Source organism: Anguilla rostrata, chromosome 13 (assembly GCF_018555375.3).
Source record: "Anguilla rostrata isolate EN2019 chromosome 13, ASM1855537v3, whole genome shotgun sequence".
NCBI lineage: Eukaryota > Metazoa > Chordata > Actinopteri > Anguilliformes > Anguillidae > Anguilla > Anguilla rostrata.
This window is the reverse complement of record NC_057945.1, coordinates 17,923,186-17,950,069: the sequence shown is the minus strand read 5'-3', so window position 1 is coordinate 17,950,069 and position 26,884 is coordinate 17,923,186. Positions and strand designations below refer to the sequence as shown.

General features: G+C 39.1%; 1 protein-coding gene across 1 annotated transcript in view; it reads right to left on the bottom strand.

Annotated features, from left to right (window-relative positions):
• LOC135237907 (immunoglobulin superfamily member 21-like) overlaps positions 1-26,884 on the bottom strand; it is a 240,079-nt gene that overhangs the window by 194,438 nt on the left and 18,757 nt on the right. Inside the window, exon 2 of the mRNA XM_064305459.1 lies at positions 24,917-24,992. The gene's annotated coding sequence lies outside the window, so the exon portion shown is untranslated. The remainder of the gene's footprint in view (positions 1-24,916; positions 24,993-26,884) is intronic.

Here is a 26,884-nt window from a genome sequence, read left to right as displayed (position 1 = left end):
ATTTTTGAGACAAGCTATTCAACTGCGGCATACAGACACCCAATGGGGCAGACAGACACTCAAACAATGAAAGGTTGCTTTGCAATATAATTAATAAGGGCATATGCCTTTCTACAGTCAGTGTGGTATGGTTAGGATTACATATGGCGAATGGAATGCTTCCCAGTACCAAGAGGTAGAGTTGTGACATAGCTGAACACACCCAAGCCCAAGAGCCTTTGAGGTAAATGTTTGAGCTAACTTGTATTTTCCCTGCTGCCCAATCACGCTTTCAATGAGATCCATCTATCAAAGTTTGTGTGAAGATGCAGAGGAAACAATCCCCTTACTTTCACTGACTGTCACAAGGGACAGGAACATTGTTCAAAAATAATTGAAAATGTGTGCATGTGTGTGGAGGCCTGTGGAACGAGCCATAAAAATTTCACTCTCTGTACCAATCATTTTAAGTGGTCTCTTGGCTGGATGGCCCGTAGGGTCATCTGGACCAATCAAGGCGATGACCTTTAGACGTGACCAGAAGCCGAGTCCCCTCCCTCTATCTCGTTCAATCTGCAGAGCCCAGAGAGGTGGAAATGTCCTAATCTGAGTCTGAGCGCAGCATGAATGGGCAGTTGTATGCGACTCCACTAAGGAAGATGGATTGCACCTTCCTTTGGAACTAATTTGGCCATCTCTTTCAGGGGTCATTTTCAAAATGCCACGGCCAATCAAAACCTATTAGAAATGGGGGGTGACCCAAAGGTGGGAGGAATTCATTTGATTACCTAGGGACCCTTACAGCAGTGTAATCAATGCTGCCTTTTCCAAAAGATATGTGACACTTGCAGTTTGGGGCACAACATTGTTGGACTTATCTGAACTGCAGGGTTAGTCTATATTACAGTCCCATTTGTCAGAGGAGTAGTGACAGCCCTGCTGTTGAGACCTCTAAAATTTCTAAATGGACAAAACCAAGGGCCAGGAGCCTTCCACGCAACGAGGACTTTTAGATTTTATGCTTTTGTCCGATAAAATACAGTTCATCTTTGTCTATTTCTTTACATGGATGATATAAACTTTAAAAGATCTTATTGCATTTCCTCCTTTTGTATTGCCATGGCATTGTGGCACATTATCTGCAATTGAGAAGCTGTTAGGTATGTGGAAAAGTGCCTTTTAGTGTGTCTTTATCTACCATAGTTCTCCTAATCTATTCTTCTTTAAGGCAAAAAGTACAGGTGAAATTTTTAGCATTTCAAAAACAACTGCTACTTTAAGAAACTAGAACTCAGTTCACTGATTTTCTGAAATTATTCATGTTCCTATTAAAAGTTTCATCATATTTCCTGACCTGGATTTCAAAGCTTTAGGCAAACCCATGCAAGCCGTGAATGAAAACAGAACACCTTTGGCTGAACACTGAATGGAATTAGCTAACTTAGTTGCTAAACCACTTTCAAAGGAGTGGCCTAACACAACGGTCTGCAGCACGTGCTACCTTGGGTCTGTCACAGGTGGGACTGCTTAACCAGTGAGCAAGGTCATGAGCAGCGGGGGCAGTGGGCAAACAAAAATTAACACTCGGTGTCCACGATCCCAAATCTCTCCTGGTGGAAGTTACTCCCGGACTTCCACCAGCTTCTGATCTTAAGCAATGCCACACATGCCCCTGGTCTACAACCAAGGAGCGCTGGTCCCAGAGGCTGCTCTCCTGTGGGCCGGTCATTAAATGTAGAATGACACAAAATGTGGGTGCCAATCTGTAGATTTTGGAAAAAAAAAGTCTAGAATACTCTAGAACACTAGAATGACAGAGCTGATGAAACTGCTTTTTTGAGAAAAGGGGATGAAGGAAAAATTAACGTACCTCGCAGAAGCCCAGCCCAACAGGACTCTGATACAAGGAAAGAATAATGCTTTATTATGAAGCACTCTGGAGATCAGATAGAGAAATGCTAATTACCTAAAGAAAACCTCTGTGACACCGAAATTTATATTCTCAATGGATGTTCTCTGTTTAAGTAGTCGAAATCCACCTGTGTATGAAGGACATTTTGACTACGCTGTAACGCGGTATGTATTATCTCTTGTGAAAGAGGTACAGTAAGATAAGGGAAACAGAATTTATGAGATACAGTATATGACAATATTCATCAAACAGTTTTTCAAGAATTAGGCCTAATAAATTTTGGTATTTTTTATATTGCAGGCTAGTAGGCTCTTTTAAGCAGAAAACAGTTCATATATCAAATTCCTATTTACAAATTAAAATAAAACTGAAAATACCACTGTTTTTAGGGTGTCCGTTTGTGTCAGAAGCAAAATGAAACTAACCTGGCTGGGCATGCTGAAAATCTGTTGGCAAAACAACGAGTTGAGAAGCTACTGCTGTTGCAAAGTTTGGTTTGTTTTAGGTTCTTAATTTGTTGTTGTTTGCCTGTGCCCCATGAGAGGGAACTGTTTATTTGTTTTTGTTTATGGGTGCTCTCTCTCGATCTCTTTCTCTCGCTCACAGATTACAGTGAAAACTTGCATCTCCCCACCAGGAGCGTCACACGGCGTGTGACATGTACATATTCATTGATTAAAAAGAACAAAACTAAGGAAAGCCAATTTAAAATGCTATATGGACAATAACCCTGTGAATAAGGACAATAACCCTGTGAATAAGGACAACTCAATTATGCATATATGTATGTATGTATGATGCACACCATATTTGAGAAGGACGGATATTTGATAAGGCTTAATAGATTCTTCCCTAATGGACGGTGATCTGATGATCTTGCTTAAAATGTGGCCTGTTTAGGATTAACGTTCGTATTTCAAATATGAATGCACAGAAAGTTACATGTCTTTATGACATGAGAAAATACAAAACTATTTTCTCTCACACTATTTTCCTTCTCTTGTCTAATTTCTTGTCTCCACGTTATATTTTTAACATCAAAGAAATTGTGTTTCTTTAAGAAGCTCACTTCCAGACACTTGTAATAAATCATGTTTTGTCAGACATAAAAAAGAGAAATGACCTCAGCCATACTGTGAATATAGTGATAGTCTTTGTATGAAGAATTCTGCGACCTTGTAACAACATCAGATTTTCATCAGTTCTTCAGTATGAAGGTTGCTGGCAAACATAAAGATTCCAATTTACATTCACCAAGTGGACATTTTTTATTCATGACTTGTTGATCCAGTAGATGGATTAGTTTACTTTATATCTAAGGAAAATTATCACAAAACAAGAGGCAATTAATTGGTTAATTTACTCGTTGGAAAGTATGTATCCTGCTTAAATATTTTAAATAGTATAACCTGCAACATGTATTGATGTGATCGATGATTCAGAAACACTGAATTAGCAATTCAACTGTCCAGAAAACAATCATTACTGAAGTGATTGTTTGTGGGTGAGCTGCTTTTCCTAATACATTATTTAGCATCTCTGTTTCTTATGTCAGCACAAGCATCTGAATAGGATAGTCGGATAAGCAATCCAAAAGAGATTTCATCACCACGGCTGTGGCAGATTTCTGTAGCTACTGCAGTGGAACATGCATCATGGTAATTGCTGTGATCAGGCAGTGTGATCAGGCAGTGAGGTTCCTGTGACAAAGATTCATTGAAGAAGCCTTATGTGCAATCCAGCACATTTTTTCTGTTAACTGAATGGGTATGATTAAAAATTCATTCTTACAATGGAAGAAGCAACCTCTAAAAGCCTTTTCTTGATCAGAGGTGTCCATCAATACCCATCTGGTACGCTGTACACAGATTTATATAAGTTATATTGCTAAAACCACAAGCTTCCGTAGTGCCGCAGCATTCCACAGTGCTGAGAAAAAGTATTTTCCCCCTTTCTGACCTTGATTACATTAGGCCTATTGCGTATTTGTCACACGGAATGGTTTCACTGTGAACCTGAGTAAACACAAAACACATTTTTGTAAATGATCAGTTCATTTATTTAATGAAAAGGTATCAAACACCCATTTAATTGCTGGATTAATTGCCCCTTTAAACCTAATAATTGCTTGCACCACCTTTAGCTGCAATAACTGTAAGCAAACACTTCCTATAATCCGATATCAGTCTTTCACATTGCTGTGGAAGAATTTTACCCCACTCTTCTTAGCAGAACTGCTTTAATTCAGACACATATTTATAGGTTTTTGAGCATGAACTCCTAGTTTCAGGTCTTGCCACAGCATCTCTATTGGGTCAGGACTTTGACTAGGCGACTCCAAAACTTAAATTTTGTTTCTTTCCAGCCATTCAGATATGGATTGCTTTTGCATTATGGATCATTGTATTGCTGCATAGCCCAATTACACTTCAACTATTGGAAATCCTGAAAAATACAATTAGATTCTCCACTGACAAATGGCTCGAGAGATCTGAGCAATGTAACCAGCTGTCACAATCATTACCTTTTAATTTTTATTGTAAAAAATTGGTTTTAGATTACATTTCTTGTTATGCCACTGATGGGTGCACGCAAATGTATTTTATTTTATTTTTTGTGATGCCAAATCAAAATTCAGCACCATCATTATTTTGACAAATCCAGTCTTTGAATTGTGGTGGCGTGCCTCAGTGCTCCCCATCGGCCCGTCTTAAGACATTGCTGTGTTTGTGCAAACGCGGCAGACATTCTGTTTTCATTGTCTGAGCCGCCTCGCAAGAAGCAGATCATTATCTAGCATTACCAATACCTGCAATCCAGGCATGACGTCAAGGGATGGCATAGACAATTTGGTAAAAGCACAATCTCTCGTCTCAGCCTTGAGGTCACCTGTTGTAGGTGCTCTTGGGTCAGTCTGTACCGTCCTTATGCAAAAAATAACTGTCTTTTTTTTTTTAAATTGAAGCACATCTGATAACATCCTTTGTGCACAAATTTCCTTGCCATTAAACATAAAACCTGGAACACATGCTTTAAAAAGACACTATGGTGATGTTCTTAGTGTTGCCATGCAGCAAAAATAAATGTTGAAGATGGAGACAGAATGCCCCACCCATCCTTGTCACTCAGTAGCTAAATCCTAGTAATTATTTATCTAGCCTTCCTGCACAGATCTGTATGCGTGATCTCTTTGAGCAACATGTTTTCATCTGGAGATTGATCAGTGAGTTGGTGAGGGATCAAACCATCAAATGTTCTTTAAAACGATAAAAAAGAAAACAGAGGCATGCATCAATAATGTTCTCCCTTGGTAGTGTAAAGATTTGGATTGTACGCTGATATGGTGGCGTTGGGTGCAGTTTTGTGTGTACGTTTAGATGGTTGCCATTATTGTGAAGGGCGACTTCGTTGTATTATTCTAAATTAGATGGGTGGATCCTTTAACAAAACAAATTGGTGCTGCAAAATCTTCTGTGGTGCTGCAGCAGGGGGTCAGTGTACAGTTTGCTAGAAGTTGCGAATGTTTTTATGGCCCCTTTAAGTATTATCTCCCATCTTACCCAGATCAAAAATGGTCCCTTTCCACTCTCCTTCCACTTAAATCTAAGCACCTTCAGTTACCAGTCTTAGCCCTGGTGCCTAAGGTGCGGCTGCTCTTGCTTGTGGTTCTGGGAAATAGAGGAATCTATATAGGGTTATTGTCTGCATAGTTCAGGCCCTGTAATACAGTAGTTAAATAATTATATCCAGGTCTTAATGATAGAAAACAAAATAAATAATACACTCTTTTAGGAATGTAGACTCACTCACTAGAGAGAAAGTAAGAAAGAATAGATTGAAAATATAAGAAGAATGAACAGAGAGACCAGTAAGAGTCCAAGATAGAAAATGACCAAGATTTTTTCAGCTTTTTAATGCCAAGGGACAAACCTCTGATTATGAGCTATTTGCTATTTCCTGCAAAGATAGTTTTGTAGTTCTCTAAAGATGTGCTCTCTTCAGAAAAAAAGGCCTGCTAGATCTTACAGAAATTCTAATTATGCCATTGCAGTGTTTCCCACAGGTGGAGAATGTATTTGTGGCAGTCGACTCTGTGTGTGTTTGAAAAGAGGGGGAGGGGTGGGGGGGGTTAGGCTGGTTGTGGCAAGAGTGGGAATTGCGTGCGACACCCTCCGCGCGGCTCGTGCTACTGACACATTTGAACAAACGACGGAGCTCTTCGGCACAGGGAAGGGAGGGGGAGAGGTGGCTTGTTTTGAAAACACAATGGCTAGAAACATTTTGCTTAGTGAAGCTTAAATCTTATCCCAAATCACCAAACAATAAATATACATACAAACTAAAGGAAGCCCAAAAACATGTCAACCGACTCTTTAAATTTAACAGGGACTTCTTTTTTTTTTTTTAAAGAACAAAGACGCTTCTAATAAATGGACTTGGCAACATTGGAGGGAGGGGGGCAGTCAGCGTGCGCCGTGAAATGACAGTTGGCTGTATGTCACTTTGACATTTGAAAGAAAAAATAATGAATACAAAATATAGCGTGTTGCTTACAGAAATAAACAACTACCATAGACTCACGGTGTTCCAAACAAAACATAGGGAGGCGGCCACTTCATGCAGAAGTTGATGTCCCTTCAATGGCAGTTTTTCTCCTGATGAATGGTGTTTATATTGTGGTTGCTTATTGGCACAAAAACACTTTGATTTATGTGAATTGGTCCAATAGTTATTGAGAAAAGAACAAAGAAACTCCACTTTTTCCCTGTGCAATAAATGCAACTTGAACAATCTACATTTGACTATAGTTAAAATGATAGCTACAGTACTGGCAGAGGTTATGGGTAGTCTGCATTTATAAACGGATTTTGACAATTATTGCAATATTTTGCAACAATCGCTCTTTTTAAATGTTAAATGTATGCTCCAACATCTAGTATTGAAGAATTCCCAGAAGAACTCCATATGAATGCCCATAATTTTGGATGAGATGTTGGATGTCAGGTGTCCACGTACTTTGGCCATGTAATGTACCTCTGTAATCTAGACACTTATGTAAGTGTACATACCTAAAAATATACCTTACTATCCCCTCTATACATACTTGTGATCATAACCTCCTTTTACCATCTCATAACAGCTGAGTGTGCCTGTTTATTTATCACATACATTACCTCCTCCATTCCAGTTGATATTGTTCCCAGTCCACCACATTACAATTATACCATCCCCAGTTATTTACAGCACCTACAGATAATGCTTTCTTTCTGTTCATCATGTAGGTATTGGTCTTAGCCAGGCACTGTCTAGCTCAAGAGTGCCTGTGGGAGGTTTTTACAGCATGAAAACAGACCATGTCCTGGCAATATGTGTATCGTATGACACATCCATGGTTCTCGTTTCTCCATTCTGAGGCGCGTTGGTAGGGGTTACCCTGTTCCCCATAAAAAGGTTGCGAGCCTGTCCCATGTCCTGAAGATTGCTGTGGTCCTGTTGTATTGTTTTCCAGCTGGTGTTTACAGTTGTGTCAGGGATTTTTTTTGGCTCAAAATAGGGCTTAGGAGGTGACTGTGCATGACAGGGACTGCAGTTTGTCCACATTGAGCTGTAGGCTATAAAAAATGAAACGGGTGGCAAAAAGAAAAAAAAATATTTATTGAACGGTTACACATTATAAGTACCAGAACTGGGTTAAAAATATTGCCTATACTGAAGGATTAAGACATTGTAATGGGTCATTCTACAGGAATAGAGGTATTTGTAATCGCAGTATGTCTTGAAATACATTTCATTTTTGTCACTCAAAACTTAGGGTACAATATTAACCTTCTAACTTAATGAATCCATACAAATGCCACCTTATATACAGGTGTTGGGATGGAGGGGGGTTGAGGATGACAGTGCCTCTATCCATAGAGCACATGCGGTTGCACAGTAGTTTAATGAGCATGGCAGTGATGCTATCCATAAGTCATGACTAGATCGCAACCCATTGGAGCATTTCTGGAAGATTCTGGAATAACTGAGATAATTTCCATCTCCACCACCAAAATATTTAAAAGATGAATCATTTAAGGAATGTGTTATTTTGGTTGATTCCTGTGGATAATTGAAGTAGAATATTTTCTAGAATTATTTTTGAGAGTTAAAATAGTGCATGTATTATTTATTTTATATAATATTTTGTTCATTTATATCAAGGTTGTATGTTTGTGTTTGTGTGCGTGTGTGTGTGTGTGTGCGCGTGTGTGTGTGTGTGCATGTGTGTGTGTGTGCGTACGCGTGCGTGCCTGCGTGTGTGTACGCTAATATGTATTTCACAAGAAATCAAAATGGCTTTTTTCAGGCAATACTAAATAGCCTTCCTCTTTTCTTTGTACTTCTTTGTACTTCAAGACTGCATTAGTAAGATTTTTTTATTCCAATCATGACTGGTGTATCACTTTCTGACAAGTTAAATGTCCGTTGTCCACTGCAGATCTTAAAAGGCCATTTTTGTGCTGTTGGATTATGGAGAGCAATTGGTTTATAATGGACAGGAAATGACAGGCCACCACTGGAACCTGCATTAGCAACACATTCCACTGTGTGCTTAGACATGCATGGAATACATACAAGGAGGTTTTCTGTATCATATCTATGAGTAATGGTGGCAACTATTGCAATACCAGAGTAAGTGATCAGCTGCTTCTATTTGCAATCAAATTATACAAACTAAAAAATTAAAAAAGAATCTTTTTAAAAAATAGCCTGTTTAAAATATCAACCATAAACATCCGGTGTTGTGATATGATTACTGGAAGCCTGTTTGTGAATTATCACTCGGCTATGATGGAGGAGTAGACCCTTACAGGAAAATATATGCTCATTTTGGTTTTAAGATTCAGAAGGCAACATAAGAGGGAAACAATCATATTACACAGAGATTTTATGAAATGAGTGCAACAAATAATCAAACAATTGGAAAAATAACTTTTCTTTTGTCATAGTTAATCATCACGATGAGCATCCAGGCCCCACAACCAGCAGGGGGCCCCCTTATTTATTCAAAAATTTTAATAATATATAATATAAAATTTTAATATCAAAACAATCACATTACATTTTGTTATTAAATATCTTTTTAAAAGCCGACTAGTCATTCTAGTTCTGAAAACAGAGTTCAAGCACTGCTGAAAACAAATGCATTTACATATTAATTTATCTAATAGGAAAATAATTTTTAAATTTGGTAGACTGGCAATGCTGTTATAAATATCTGGTTTTGTCAATGGAATGTTGTGGCAGGGCTTAGTCTGGGAGAGGGATCTGGGGCAAATCTGTGTAGCATAGCGTAATCAGGCCATCAGTGCCTGAGACTAGGGGACTGTGCATGTGAGAGACTACTTCAGCTGAAAGGCATTTGTGTGGTTTTATTTTATTTTACTTTGTTGTTTTAGTTCATTATTTTGGACAGGATTCTTTTTTTGTTTTTTTTGTTCGTTTTTTGCTTACACCTTGTGCGCGCTCTCTCATTTCAACCAAGAAACCAATAAACGGGCATTACCAGTGTAGAATCTTTCAGTGGAAAATAATACAACCGATGGAAAAGATGTCAGCAGTGCTCTGCATATGAGAATTTTTTTTTAATTTTGTGGGTCAAATGGCAGAGATCAACCTGATTATTGTTAGGCTTGTGGAAGGCAATTTTCCCAGCTCAATTATAATGGATGTTCATGTGATTTTTTAAATTAGATTTAGTTGTGAAATCTCTGCCAGTGTGAAATCTATAAGTTGTTTTAATTTTAATAAAGTTTTCCAGTTTTGGCGTTGATTCTTTTTTGCAATGACTTGGAATGAGTTAAAACTGGATCAAAAAAGTTTAAGTTTAAAGCTGAAAAGGTCACCACAAATCTGAAGGTTGGTGAAAGAACATGATGTTGTGGCTGGTATCGGATTCAATGTGGTGTGTGTTGTAGCTCCGGACAGTTGAACAGCGGTATATACAAGGAGTGAATATAGTGTGCCAATTAATTTTGTATCATTATCCTGTTCTGATTTTTAAAAAGTTTTTTTTATTTTATTATTTTTTTTTTTTAATCTATACTGTATATACAGTTAAATGAAAAAATATTTGGACAGTCACACATTTTTTTTATTTTGGCTCTGCACTCCAGCGCATTGGATTTGAGGGTAATTACATCCATATCGGGTGATCCATGTAGGAATTACAGCCCTTTTCATACACAGTCTCTCCTTTTTAGGGGACCAAAAGTAATTGGACAATTGGCTGTTCAGCTTTTTCTTGGCCAGCTGTGTGTTGTTGCATCATCAGTTCATGAACAAGAAAGCTAACAAAAGGTCTTGGGTTGATTCTATCTGTGGCATTTGGAGTCTGTTGCTACTGCCGTGCTCAGGAGCCTGCTGGTCTAATTCGCAATGAGGGTACTTAAGGGAACTTTGTCAAGGTGCTTAATCCAAATGTCTTCATGAAATATCCAGCTTAATGAATAGATATTGTGTAAAGTTTAAGCTCTGTAAGTTGGGAAAAGGGTATTGTCAAGAAAATTCATGATAAAACGTATTTTTAAACTTTTTGCCTTACTAGATATAAAAAGAATACAATAAAAATTGATGGTGCTTTTTAAGGCCGATTCATACACATTCCGACACATTCTATCATTATGAGAATATTCTCCTTGTTTCTGCTTCCTGATCTTGGTATTATTCAGTAAATTACAGTAACAGCCATATAAGAAACCGACCAAGGAATCACAAGGTTTAATCTGCTCCTGTTTAATAATTAAAAGTTAGTTATCTTTCCCTTTGTATCTATTTTTCCCTCTGAGCATTTTGAGTAAACGATGCATCTATCAAAAGACTAAATCCAATTTTTTCGGGAGAAAAGAAGAGTCTGACATGTCAGCAAGTCTCACAGCTCCAAGTAACAGATGGAGACATTTCAGCAAATCAACTTCTCACCAAATCAAGTTCTCAGTTATTCACCATGGCCTGCTTCTCTTCAATTGTTTACTACTAGGCATGAAATTGCTTTAGGTTTTTTATTGCTGCTGACTCAATAACAATATCCCAACCCAGCTAAAATCTAGTATCAAATAATACTTTGCGCTTTAACCTTGCTGATGAATTTACACCACATTTTACAAAAATTTCACACAGCTCGAATGAAATCATTATGTACAAAAAAATGTGGTTTCAAATTTTATATCAAATAGTTTTTTTCACTTTAACTGATTGTATAGTAAAATTATATCCCAAAAGGATTGGGTTCATAACTCATTTTTCACCAAACATTCCATGTATCCTCCATAGTTCCACGCCAGTCAGTCATTTCAGTATTGTGCATACTTGTAATATTGTGTATGCATGGAAGTTGCTCGGGGCAGAAGCGATGGGTCTGATTCCTTCAACTCTGGGCAGTGCCGTTGCACCCTTGAGCAATACTTAACCTGAATTACTTCGGTGATGAACCCACAGCTGTGTAAAATTGATTATATCTATTTTAAAAATGTAATGTGTGTACTTCATTCTGAACAAGATATAAATGCCAAAACATACATACATTTCTATTACTTTTAAAATTTGCTACAAGGAGAATCGCATAACGTTCGGAGTGAAACTGTGTCGTAGTTCCAACACTCCTCTCTATCTGCCCAGTCCTCTCACATGCCTCGGCTTGCCAAATGGATGGAAGGGAATTTCGTGGCCCTGCTGTGTGCGTGTTAACCCGGTGCATGTTTTAGTTTGCTGCCTGCAGCCGGCAGCCCAGTGTGCGGTTAGTGCTGTGGGGCTGCAGGAGAGCCAGCCATGGCTCCTGTCGGGCTGTGTTTCCTATAAAGGTCCTTATCTACCTGTGCTAGCCTCCAAGGCAGGTGATTGTCTATCACAGCATCGGATCTCTGCATATTCATAACAAAAAATAAATAAATAAATAAATCCTAGCAAATAACCGTTCCTAACTTTCATTTTCACAGGAAGTTATTTTAGCCCTGTGGGTAAATACAGGGTTTTTAAATTGGGGGCAGATTCAATCTCCTGCAGTGCGCTTTAAAAAAAAAAGAAAGAATTGAATGTCACCTTTCTCTCCTTCTCCAAAATAGGGTCCCCCCATCTCAGTGTGCCTGTCTCAAACAGTGACAAACAATTTACATCTTAATCATTACACGTGATGAGGAGAATGAAAACAACTGCGACAATAATGGCAAGAGCAACAGTAATGGCAACCTTCATCATTCATCCGAAGACCATGGCCGTGAAAAGAAAATGAGGATAGTGCTGAAGCTTAGAGCTCTTTCATGTCTCGGAATGCAAATGCACCTCGGTGCACTCTGAAAAGAGACACCAGCCACGCATCACTTGGCATATGATCTTGACCTCTGATATTCTCCTGATGTTTCTGTCAGAATTGAGAGTCACTGGAGAACTTTGTGTTACATGTTTATTCTGTCCGTAGCATACATGTATCTGGTAATAAAGATTCACTGACTGACATGTCTACATGCTTTACCTTTTTCCTACAAACCCTTCTGCTTTGCAAAGACATTTGGCATGTTTACTGGGTTGGAGCTTCTCTTTACTACACTATGTTCAAGTTCAACTTGTCTTCTTTTTCTTGAACATGTTCACAGGATACATGAGAGCAGTTATGAACAATAACTATGAGTAAATATGATAGCAATTAGATAATGTAAATGGTAATGGCAGTTACATGTTTGCCAGTTAAATTTTATTACTATTATTATTATTTATTTATTTATTTTTAAATAGTGCAAAATTAAGCATTGTCTTTCAACATCGCATATTATGGCAGATTGTGGGCTGTATTACTTGTGCACCTATTTTTAGAATTAATGATGGGGATGCATGTTTAATTAAATTGTAACTAAAAGTCATAGTTGAACAAGGTTGAACAGATGGCAATAGATGATGCGCAATCGATTCAGTGCATGTGAAGACTGCCATAATACCTGCAATAATTTCAAAATACCTACAAGTCCAGTGTGATCCAATTTAATTATAATTCTGTGATTGATATATCATAATTAACAATAATTCAATGCTATATTTCTATATCACTCACCTTCTTCAAATCTTAAAAGTCTTAAAACCCACTTCTCTTCCCTAGCCTTCCCTTGATGTTTGTCTTCCCCCTCTTACACCTCCTCCTATCACCACTGCACCACTGGTCCCACTGCATTTTCTGCATTGTATGTTTTGTTATTCATGCATTGTAAAGCATCTATGAGACTATGAAAAGCACTATATAAAATTATTATTATTATTATTATTATTATTATTATTATTATTTGAGGCAAGTTTCTATGGACATCATGCACTATCTGTTGTTTCTATATGCAAAGGGAGATATGCAAAGGATTTCTGCTAGCTGCAGTGACAAAACCAACAAACACTATGGCCAAAAGACTGCAGTCACACAGGAGCCACCCATCCTGCAGGTGATCACTGACTCTGCCCAGCTGGCAATCTCTCTACCCTCTTATCTCACCTAATTTCCTCAATCTGAATTGAAAACTAAAACCCCCTCTCGGTCAGGACCACACCATGATTCAGGCTAAGAAGTCTCACCTTGTATTTAACACTGAGAAGCCTTACTGTGTGTTTTAGATCATGAAGGCCCACTGTAGATTTGACACTGTGAAGTCCAACTGTGCGCTTGACAATGAAGCGCCTTGGCACATGCCAAGAAGTCTCCTTGGTTTCTGACACCGAGGATTCTCGCTGGACATCTGACTCCGAGGCATCGCAGCTGGGTGTCTGACATTGTCACGGCCGGAGGGACCTGTGTCACCCAGCTCCAGCGCTGATGTCATCGGCCACCTGCAGGGCTCAAACAGGGTTCCACGCAATGCGCTCATCTACTTAATGAGGCCACACGGCCGCAGGCAGGAAAGAGCGACACATGAATGAAGCTTGAATCCGGGCAATCTGGAGCAAATGGGGAGGGGTCACTGGCTCTGCGCCTCAGACGGCATGCTTCTCTGTGGGTTCAGTGCTAATCAGGCTGAACGACGGAAAGGGAATGAGACAGAAGGAAGGGAGTGTGGGAGTATTTGTCGCCTTTGCTGTCTAATTCGGTTCATGTTGCCTAATAAGAGGTGGGAACTCCTGAAATGCAGATGAGGAAAACCTTTTCGAGACTCATAAATGCAAGAGATCAAAGTTCAGCAAAACTGTCTCTCCTTTTCCTTCTTAAAACATGTACTTTTGCCTACAGAAGACAATTGCACATCACATTTGTTTTCATTAACATTTGAAAAAATTCTGTTTGATAGGAAAAGTCAGATTTTACTCCATTATCGTTTTGAAAACAAAACAGATACAAAAAACATGTACATGATGCTTGAAATGCAGAAATGACTGTTTACACTTAGCTGTTTGAGACAAAAAATATCAGCTATGTCATCAACTTAAAGCTGCACTAACTTACAAAGCATGATATTTTTCCTTCAACATAAATGCACAATCCAGATTTTTCTTTTTGTATTGGTTTGAACTTATTGTCTTTACTGTCTTGAATCATAAACCAACCAAGCAGTGCCCACCAGCACTGCCAAAGTGCCCTTGAGCAAGGCCCTGAACCTCATAACTGCTCTGGGGGCCCTGCACGGTGGCTAACCCAGTGCTCTGACCTCTCTGATGAGTCTGTTACAGAGTTTGTTACAGAGTAACAATGTATGTACCGGGACTATAAATATAGGGAGACCATGTACATGTGTGTTTCTATGAGAGATATGCAACAAAAATTCCAGTTGGCTAATGCTAATAGGCAATAAAGTGATCTTGTTTGTTCATTGCATTCATTGCAACATTACGCCTTTCCCCAGACTCTCATTGACAGGGCAGCTCCGAGATGGAAAGCTTGTGCGGTTTGGCGTTTGGTGTGTGTACATCATTCTGGGCAGTGCCTGTGATGGGAGTCCTGGGAGAGGAAGAGGTGTAGGCAAGCGGGGGAAGAACAGAAGAGAGAGAGTGAAGTGTGATTGACATTAGCGATGAACCGCTGAGCCACGAGATTAGATTCATATTAGGCCTTCATCCCGTGGGCCTGTCGACCCTCTGTTTGTGCATGTGTGGGCTGCTGTGGTCCAGGCTGCTTGCTGCATACCGTGTCAGTCTGTACACTTGCCTTTTTATTGATTTGCACTGTACGCGTGAAACAGAGACATCTCTCGGGTAGTGTCTGATGTGGAATGCTTCGGCTGAAGGCATGGGACAGAAATAGAGTTTGGTTGTTTTTCACTTCCCCTGATTTTGCTCAAATTTAGAATGCCATTTTGTAAATGTAGACCATGTAAATTAGTGCAGTGGTCCTCTGAAAAACACATGAAAGATGGCTTTTTTTTAAACACTGCTATCAACAGGTTATGGTGCAGCATTTTGTGCAGGCAGATTGCAGGGACCTGACTGAGCTGCAGAGGAGAAGCCCTGCTGATGGAAAGCCGCACTCCCTGGGTAGTGTTATGGGAAATTATGAATCTAGCTGCAGCTGGAACTCCAAGTATGTACAACCGCACTCGGCACAGGTGGCAAAGTGGGAGTTGGAAGACTTGAACAGTCAGTTTTTATTTTAACTTACTCTCAAGAGTCAAAGGGTTTCCATTGTAAAACAACTAAATGACTGGGAATATACTGTATAAAAATACTAATGGGTATGCACGGTAAAACTGGATGGAAGGTTATGTAAAAAACCTATTATTATTGCAAAATAATTATTAATTACTATATTCATGATGTATTAGTACTTATTTTGTATTATATGACCATTACACTACACATTATTATTATTATTATTATCCTGCATTGTACCAATGATGACTTTTCTGCCAAGTAAGCGAATAACTCTGTTAGAGTTAGCACAGAGTGTTCTTTAGTTAACGGATCATTTACAAACCCTCTTGACCTCACATGTGCGGGCAGCGTGATGTGTTTGTGCAGTGCAGTGCCTGTCCTTTCACTCAGGTGAGACAGACTATCGAATGAAGTGCCTGGAGTGCGCCGCCCGGGTCCTCATCCTCCACTTGTTCGGCGGCCAGCTGGGCTTAATGGCCGTGACATGGAAATGAAATGAAGTGACACGCGTCAGAGTCCCGGGATCTTCCGGAGATGACACGCGTAGCCCGCGCGTAACGCGATAAGAGCGGTGATCGATGGGCGTGGAGCCGTCCGCCGCGCGGCCCGGCGGGGATGATTAACTGCCGTCTGCAGGACAGGAAGCTCGCAATGAAATTAAAGGTGGTGGGAGGGGCGGGGCGGGGCGGGGCGGGGTGGGGAGATTCTGACATTAGAAGGACATGTCAGTTTAACGGGCGCCTCCATGTTCTGTGTACTGTGCTGAGGAAAGGAAGCTGTCTGCGGGGGATAGGCGAGGGGCAGGGGAAGATGTCTGTGGACTACCTCTGTTCAGAAAAGCATGGTGGCGTGAGCCTCGGTGTACTTCCCCCTAACGCAGCTTTTTCCATCAATGGAGAAAGATCAACAGTTGCTGTCTCCTCTGTGGTCAGTGCCATCGTACTCATGAGTGGTCAGTGAAAGGAGGCCAAACCCCTTGACCACTTGGTAACCCTCACATTGATACAGAGGGGCCACTGCAGTGGTACCTCTCCACAAACACAGGACAGCATCCAGGGGTCCCCTCCACAAATATAGGAAGCAGCCACAGTCTGATCTGGAGACATTTGCAATATTCTCAAAACTCTGCCCCGGAGGAGAAGACTGAGAAACTCATCAGAACAGCTCCACCTCACCGTTCCTGGAGGACCGGTGTCATACGCAGGTTTTTATTTCCACAAATTTTCCTGTCTCAACTAGCTAATTAACTGTATATGCCAAAGCTGTTAATTTGTAGATTAGATCACAGTAAAATATCCCATACAGGGACACAGCTGTTATTCACAACCTCATCAATAAGCAAATTAAATGATTGAGAGTTGGAGTAAAATCCACAAACAGATATGACTGCTCTTGCCCACCCCTACCCTTCCGCAGTGTATGCTAGAGTGCAGGCTAGCCTGTGCGTCCTCTAGTCCAGGTGTGTCACACTGAATCCCGATGGGGCTGCAGTGTCTGTGGGTTTCTGTGGTTTCCTTTCAGTCAGCTGCCAATTAAGGCCTTAAGAACAAGGTGTGTGAATTCACTAGCCAGTAGATGACTAAACACTTGTGCCGAGAACACCCCATAAACCAGCAGACACTGCGGCCCTCCAAGACTGGAGTGCTCTAGCCCAAAGTGTAGGTCAAAGTTCTGTCACTGTAGTCCACCAGCTGAGCTGTGCAGGTATTGTGCTGGAGAGCTCCATGTAAAAGGCAGTCTGCAGGCATCTACAGAATAATGATTTGATTTGATGGGCTGAAGAGAATACTGCTGACTGAAACCCTGCTCAGCTGGGTGCTGATGTGCTGGGTGACGAGGGGAATATGGATTATCCTGCCTACTGAAACCCTCTCACGCTGGATGAAGCTAAGCTTCTCCACAGTCATCGGCATGGGCAGGGTTTGATTCTGGACTACGGGCTCATCGCTATAATATTTCCTGAATCAAGCAGAGGTGCATTAGTTTAATAGTTCTTTAGTTCCACCTGGGAAAAATAAAGCAATCCTATTCTATTCTATTCATTGGAAAATATAACATTACACAGATTACGCTATGTATTGACTCCCTATTATATCAGGAGTAAAACCAATAAAATGTAATTTAGAATATTTCTGCAGTCAAGGAATACTCTGTAGGAAGGTAACCAGATGCACATACATTTACAGGCATCAACATCAGCATACACGAGACCTTTTTTTAAACTGGATTCTTCAAAATACACCAGCACCGTGCTTCACTGATTGATTGCTTTTACTCAGACATGAATGGTATAGCATTACAAACTCAAAATGCCCGCTAGCCAGAAAAGTGACTGGAAATGTATGACTACAAATGAAAGTACGTAAGTGAGCAGCGGCAACAGATTGGATGTTCGAAGGCTCCATTATTGAATGGTCCACCCATATCCCCTCAACTCTCCTTCAATGAAGGAACACATTTTACTGTACAGTGGCCACTCTACTCCATCTTTATTAGAACAATCTGTCACGGGACATAAAACCACTCCTAGCTTGTAAATTATAATGATAATTAATGTATTGTGTTCACTAATGTGCGTCACACCTTCAGGTCCCCAGTTTTAAAGTACGCCCAGGCTACAGTGTCATGCTGAACCATTTATTTATTTATTTATTAATATTTACTGATACATGGTAGGTTGACTGAGCACACATGATATTTTGCCGCAATGCCCTGGCAATTAAGATTAACATTTATTCCAGGACACTATTGTTCAGTTACCCAACAAGTTCAATCTAATGGTATAATAATGTAGAGCCTTCCTTTAGAACAACTTTTATTAGACATATGTTCTCAGGTATTTAAGTATTGTATAGTACTATAGCAGTATTGTAGTATAAGTTATATATGATTTATGCATTCCTCTATTTAATATACCAATCATCATGTACACTACATACCTATCTGCATAATTTAGAACCTGCTACATATGCCTTCACCCAGGCTGGAAAATAAACTAATGATGTTAAATTTGCAAGAAGAATGAATTGTTTCTCACCCTCTCCTTGGTGAATCTGATAACAATGTCTTGAGCATTGATTTATTTTGTTGTCTGTTACTTGTCTCCACCTTCTGTATATTTATTTAGTAATTCTCACCAAAGGGTGAGACTAGCTGACTAAAGGCTTGAACACTTAAAATGTAGTTGCATGAATATAACAGATGTCTGCATGAGTTGTGTTGAATTGTCAGATTAATTTGTTTCTCATAATCAGTGCATCGGTTTACTCCACTGGCTCACTGGCTCCATCATGCTCCAATGGAATATTTATAGTGTGAAACCACACATTTACACACACGCACACACACACACACACACACATTACTGAGGAGTCTTTTGGTGTAACCATGCAGAAAAGAAGATAATGTCTGCATTTCTGGAATTAATCTGTCTCTGATGAGAACAAAGATTAAGGGTGGCCATTGAAATTGGGCCAGCAAGGTATTGCCACATCCATATATGGGTCAAGCTCACACTGGATTTTAATCCAACTCTTAATTTTTTAAATATTCCATTTGTTATGGTATCCATGTTTTGAATATTTATTTAGGGGTTTTCAATTAATTAGTTATTTTACCTATGAAGGAACACAAAACCTCCAGAAGATGACCTGCCATCTTCAACTGCAAAATTTTAATGAATTTAATAATTCAGTAAATGATTGCAAAGCATTTGGATAGGAAAGGTTAGTATCACAGATATAAAATTATTTTCTGGACAATTTGACTGAAATGTATTGGTAACTGCCAAAATAAAGAACACATCAGAGCAATGTTGGGATCCAAAGTATTGAAAGCAGGTGCTACATGGGTGTTGTTTCTGAGTTAATTTAGGAATTACCCTCCTAGCATGCTCACAGCTGTGTATAAAAATGCATGGCAGACCCAACTACCCATTATTTTAGCTTCGATGGCATCTCTGGGGGGTTACTTATGGATTTTTCTTCATTATGGTGAGAATTCTTCGGTCATCAACTGTAGAGGTCTTCCACAGCCTACCAAGCCTTTTGCAATTACTAAAGGCTGCCACCAGACCCCTGCAGCTCATTCAGAATGCTGCGGCTCGTCTGGTCTTCAACCTCCCCAGACACTCTCACGTAACTCCCCTGCTCACTACCCTCCACTGGCTGCCTGTTATAGCTCGCATCAAATTCAAAACATTGGTCATAGCATACCAGGCAGTCAAGGGATCAGCCCCAGCATACCTTCACAAGATATTCAAACCCTACATGCCAGCCAGATCCCTCCGTTCTGCTACCTCAGGACGCCTAGCACCTCCCCCTCTTCGCACCTGCACTTCCAGAACACGTCTCCTGTCTGTTCTGGCCCCACGATGGTGGAATGACCTCCCTGTGGAGGTCAGAACAGCTGAGACTGTGACCCATTTCAAAAGACGACTGAAGACCCACCTCTTCAGGCTGCACCTCTCCCCATCCCTCCCTTCCCCCCTGTAAATGACTAAACTTAGGGTTGTAACTAGGCAGCTGTTTCATAGGTGACTTAGTTGATGCGCCTGTCTTAACGACTACTTGTATTTTTATTTATTTTTATTTTTCCATAGATTGCGTTGTTGCCGTTCTCGTTAGTGTTAATCAGTTTAACCATCAGGGTCCAAGTTGAACTATGCGGTTGTTCCCTGTACTTGGACCGGTACTTCTCTCTAGGGGTTTCGTCATACTTGTTCCTGGTTATGGTTATACACTTTGTTGTACGTCGCTCTGGATAAGAGCGTCTGCCAAATGCCTGTAATGTAATGTAATGTAATGTAACTTCATTTTCACATTCATGGCCTAGGATTTTTTGAATTTGTGACACTTCATTTAAGCCTAAATTATGAAAATTAACTGAACTTAATATTGTAAATGGTACAAGGGTCTTACTTCATTTAAGCCATTTTCCATGTGATGTTCACCTCCGGAGTTAAAGAGTCTTCAATAGAACACAACCTAAATAGGCAAGGATTGGCCAGATTTAGCATCTTTGCGAAGAGGTTAAGGAACATGAGACATCTGTTGACAGTTCAATTGGTTTCACTTGCAGCACAAAGATGATTGTGGTGGAAATGTCTGTATTTCTGCTTTTCTTAGTCTTTCATAATTAAAATAGAAATAAATAATTAAAGTATGTTTGATGTAAACAAATATATTTTTAAACATCTATCACAAGTGCACCAAGGCGATTTGAGGTTGGGTTGGTGCAATGGTTTGCCTTTTATCTTAAAAAAGCTGGGGGAGGGAATTGTGTGCTTATTCTGTACAGTGATGTCTCTTTACTCCCCAGACCAGCACACTTGAATCCAGAGAGGTCTCATGTTTCATTTTTCCAGGCTCTGCTCAGCTCCATTAGTGTCTGAATGTATCCAAGGCTGTCATTCACTCGCAAACTGAATATTAAGTCTTAACCCTTTGTCCCAAAGCATTTATAAAGGCAAAAATGCTTATTGGCAACACTAAAGCCTTCAATGGCCTCAGCAATTAGTGTACATAATGATGAACTATACAAGTCATGGTGTATAGTGTGTTTTAAACTCTGGCAAGTACAATAGAGCTACAAAGATACTGACCTCAGTTATGATCAGCCTGATAACCTGAATGAATTGCACCGGATCAAGGTCCTTACCACTGATGCAAAAAATGGAAGCATTAAATGATAATGAGATACAATTTGCAATGAAAACTCAACTGAACATGTCTTGGCACTATTGCTAAACGATCCTATATGCTATAGTTAACCTTGTTTCATGTAAGGAAGGGGGAGAATCAATCAGTTTACATAAAAAGGCAAAGAGATGAGATCATTGAAAATCATTTATCACATCACTTTCAAAATTATGGGCAGAGTTCTATACAACCTCTGTTCCTGACGTGTTCACTCCCAAGGTTTTGCTGTTTAGTATGCAATTCACCCAGGAAATAATCTGGGATCAGCACTCACCATGTATTTCTACCTTGTACCACACACAGATACAAACACACATAAGCACGCATGCACGCATGCACACACACACACACACACATGCAGCCCCTCAGTCAGGAATTCCTGTTGGGAATATCCTTTCTGCTTCTAATGACAGTGGGGAGAGCCTGAAAATTATTCCTACTCTTAATTAATGGCATGCGGAGGCTAAATCAGCAGTGACTGTCATTAATAAGACCAAGCTGTGACTCTGAAAAACTGCAAGTGACGCTTTTATTAGCTCCTGCTAACAAACCCAATCAAAACTGCCACCTGGCATCTGCTAAGCTGTTCTTTAAACTCTTACGTGTATCATATTCAGCATTACTGGCCTCTGAGGAGATTTACCAATCCCTGAACGGATGCATTTATTAAATGTGCTGTAGGCCTATATCATTCCGTTTTAAAACTATTTTTGAAAAGATTTTTTTAGCCATCTCCATGATTGCTGCAATGACGAGGCATAATTATTTACTCAACAATGTTTAATTGGGGGGAAAAAACATGTTTTTCCTAACACAAAGATAACATCATGGTGATGCAGTTCTTTGATTTAGCAGTAGCTTTGTAACAAAGCAGTGACAACTGACATTTATACTGTGATATAATGAAGATTAAAGCTAAACATCACAAAGTTTCCAAATGATATAGAGTACATTAGCTTACATACAATCTCGCCTGAACACATCTTGGTGGCTGAGCTGTATTCTAGCTTTTGCACTGAAGACATGTTCTGCCCAGCAATCAGGAAAGACACATAAATAGTGTTTCAGCCTCCAATCCCTGAACCTATTGCCATTCAAAGAAGACTGGTCACCAAAAAGGTGCTTATATTGAGTTCACTTTCTACTGTAGAGTATCTCACTACTGTTCTCAATATTCATTCAAAATCTTACCTTTTCTCACCTCTCTAGTGGTGTAATGAACTGCCAGCCAATATAAGAACTACACAGTGCTGTTCCATCTTTCCCGTTACAACATTTGCTTGTTGGATTATCCCTATGGAAATTATGTTTTCTCCATCAATGCAGGCTGCATCTGCTGACTAATTGTGGTACAACAATGCTGCCAAATACAGCTTCACTTTATGTTAAATACATTATTAAAAATTGTTGCTGTTGTGGAAAATCCATTATATTGGGTTCCACTGTGATTGTTTTATTAATGTCAGAAATACCAAGGGTATAGTGACACAAAGATATTTTCTGCTTCAAATGCTGTGCGTTATCCAACTTCAAATTTCACTGTTGCCAAGCTGAGATGGTCCTCTTTAAATCTTTATTTCGGTCTCAAATAAAAACCAATTATATAGTACAAAGTAAAATATGACACTCTTAAAACAAAGGGGTAGATTTATTTATTTATTTATTTATTTATTTATTTATTTACATCTGCAACCTCATGGTGGCAAACAAACTTCCCTTTCAGACTGTCAATAAATGGCATATCTACAGCCATAAGTCTGTAGAGCCCTTACTTGTCCATGCACTAATGCCCAGCTAATACGCTCTTCAGGTTATAATCAATCAAGTGGTGACGGGTTTATTTCTTGTCTGGCAATATGAAGCTTTATGCAGTTGAGAAACTATTAGCAGCACTTTCCCCCACTGAACATAATTGCTAAAGAAAAAAAGGCAAGCAAAACCGAAATGAGTTTCACCTGAGCTGTATCATTCAGGGGCTCTGTCTTAGTATTAACTGCACAAACATTGTTCATCTCACATTTTCCACCCTATTTCCGTGCTACAGTGTAAATAGCAAATGTCATGGGATATGTCCTCCTTGATCTGATTCATGTTCAACATTCCCGCTTCAGTCACTATGGTCATTTGCATTGTTTTCTTTGCAGGAATGAAAATAGACCTGACTGAACTGCTTCTCTAACTTTTTATCGGAAGGCTTCTTCCTCTCTGTACGATTTTGGCAATGAAGCTTAAAAAAATGTTTTAACAAAATTCTAACAAGGATTTGTTTGTTGTAATTTATCTTCCAGTCAGAGATATGTACAACAACATTCAACAGACAGCAGGAGGTGGTAAACACTGTAGCAATGCTAGCTAGCTGAAAAGCACAGTTTATTATGCAGCCTATTTTATTTGATGGGATTCAAACAATAGCCTGATAGCTTGCAATAATCTACTTTCTAGTGTAACTGGCTAACATGAAATGTTAACATAAATATGCTAACATAATAATAGTAATAATAGTAGCAAATGAAAATGCTCTTAATTTAACTTAGTTACAGCTATGAGCAGACTATTTAATGTTGCCTAATATCAAATTATTTTGGTTGGGCTATTTGCCGAGCATTTGTTGTAGAGTGTAGATAAATGTATTTTTAGAACATTGCAAACATGGTTATAAATTAACAAAAAGTGTCATATTTACAAGGGGATTTTTTTGCTCCCAAAACTTCCCATTGCTCCCAATCAAAACTAGTATTAGTTCCATATATCCTGAGACTGTATGCCTGGTCCTGGAGAGCCATGGGGTCTGATGGTTTTTGTTTTTACCTAAACCACCAACCAGACACAAGAAACCAGGTGAGGCTACATTAAATTTGAGTTCACTGTAAAATCAACTCGTTTAATTTATCGATTAAGCACAACAACAAAATCTAGCAGTCCCTGAAGCCCTTCAGTACCAGCAGTTTGTACCTTGGCCTTAGCCTACATGCTTTGGCAAGGGAGGGAATTTTATTTCAGACTGAATATGATTTGTGCCTCTTTAAATGGGCTGTTGGAGTTGATTGACACTTTATCTATGACCCTGGTGCTAACCCCAAGGCTACATTTGCACATGAATGCATCAAACACGTGCCCCTGACACTGGTACTTCCCTGTCTGAATGCTGAGCCAACAGGATGCACATTTCGTGAATTTATAAAGCAATTTGAAACGTAGACCTACTTCTTGTCATTTTTATTTTACAGGTTATAACAGGAAGAACTACAAAAAGTTCATTTAGAGCATATAGCCTTGACTATTCTGCCTATCATTATACACGTGGTGAAAAAAATTGTCTTTAAACTAGTTCTGTTGCAGGTATTGGAGAATTTCATAAATGTTTCCTCCACAGAATATTTTTACTTTCTCACTCAGACTGAGAACTACAGTAAGTGCACCTACAATTATGTCTGTCAGTCATGAAGCATTAAAATACCCTTTTTTCATGAATTTAATTTTTCCTTACCAAAGGCAAGCACAGTGAACTCTGACCACTTTAAAAAAACACAGGTATATATAGAGAAGAGACAGTCTGTTGGGGAGAGATAGCGGATCAAGGAACATGATACTGTACGTCAGCCACAGTGTACATTTACTCCTGTCTGTCTGCCAGTCCACCTTATGAAGGTTTATGCTCCCGCCAATCTTAGAACAAGATAATAAGCAAACAAGCAAACAGACTGTCTGGCTGCAGGGGAAGAAACGCACCGTTTACCTTATGTCTGTTGACGATAGGGCTGTGTATTCTCGGCTTAATGGGATGTCCTTTTTTCCCAGTGGCGGGCGCTGAGCTGAAAATAGACAAGGTGGAAAACTTCCAATTTAAAGTAATAATTGATCTGGACCTGTTTTCATTCATTTTCCTGGATTAATAATGCAAACATAAATTCGCCAGATATAGCCAGTTCTCCTCAATTAGGCTATTTAGGCAAGTAATAAAAAATTCAATTTGTATCACAAAACTGCACATTTTATTGACATTATATATTGATTTACATACTTTTAATTGTCTGCATCTACACTCAGAGAACACACTTCATGGCAAAGATCTGCAATGAACAGATTCTGTCATTTTAATGATCTTAAAGTACAGGTTTTGTTTGCCTTTAATGTGGGTTGTACTGAAACCTACTGCGGTAGTTACATGATGTGTCTTTTGTGTAAGTAGTGATTAAAACTGATTTTCTAAATTTAATTTATCTTTTAATCTCCCTAACAAGTGAAGATGCTGTGTTTACCAGCTTAAGGAGTATTCATATTGCCAATCAAGCAAAATGAATGAAACCAGGTTGAGACCAATGATCTGTTTAAAGGGAAGTTGTCTGCCCTGTCAACGCTGTAAAAAGAATCCTATAAAAAAGGAGGAAAAACTGGCAGCAATGGTCTGTTTTTTAATGACTTAAAAATATGGGAAGGACATGCTGAATAAGACTAACTGTCAAACAGTTACCAAGTTTTGGTCTCGCAGGGATGTAATATAATCTACAGTGGCAAACCTCATAAAAAAGTTTGCAGGTGGACAAACTTCACCTGTTCGTGGCTGTTGTTTGTTTTTGCAGTATTATTATTATTTATTTATTTCAGCATTGTAAAAACAAATTTATCAGAGCTCATTTAAATTTTAACGTGAAATCCATGCTCAGTATCATGACCAAAAATCCTTTTTTCTTTTTGGTTTTTTAAGGCACGTTCAAAAGTTTAAATTCAGCACTGTATACTGTCAGTGTGTGTACCCACTCAATAACTAATGAAACTGGTTCTAAACTCCACATGAGGAAACCATGATTCTGCATTGGTAAATGGGAAATGTAGTCACACTCTCTGCCCTTCCAGAAAATATTTTCTTTTTTCAAATACATTTTTTTTTGCCCCACACTAACAATGTGCAGTATATATCTGAGGAGAGACAGCCTTAATACAAAAGATTAAAAATAAAAAAAACAAAATATTTTATATTCTGTACAAAACTGAAAAGTTATTAATGGATTAAATGTACTTACAGTACACTGTGGGCCACAAAAAGGTCATATATATTAACAGTATTTGCACACTGTTGTATTAATTATGCATAAAGCTGAATCACATTTTAGTATTATGTTGGAATTCAGCATGCTTAAGAAGACTATTAAAATGGATAGCTTTTAAATATTTAAAAACCCTTTGTAAAAACAAAATCTGTTTCAATGGCTGGAAAAATAGTGACTTGTACCACCTAACATTATCTTCCCTGAGGACTTTCCACACTGAAAGTTTGTCATAAAGGTTCAATGAACATGGAAAACGTGTCTGTGGGTATAATGATATTAAAGTAATTAATACATATGATTGACTGATTTATGCCTTTTATTGCCTATTCTCCACTTCATAGAGAGTATGGTTTACCATAAAGCTGAAAATAAATAGACATACTTGTTACTATGATGAGAAAAACTCAAAATCTTTATTTATTTTCTGAAGTCCGCTTAAAAGGAGGCCAAATGGCACCTTTTCTCTTCCATTCTTTGCAAAGCATTCTAAGGAATGTCAGCGTGATTTTTTTTCTCTGTGCACAAGCAAATGCCTATATCATTTGAGAACATATTGCCCATGGCCATAACACAACTCCACTCACTTGATGTGAACATCAACATCAAATACGCACTAATACTTTTAAAAACAAGCCTATGACAATCAGAGTGGGAAT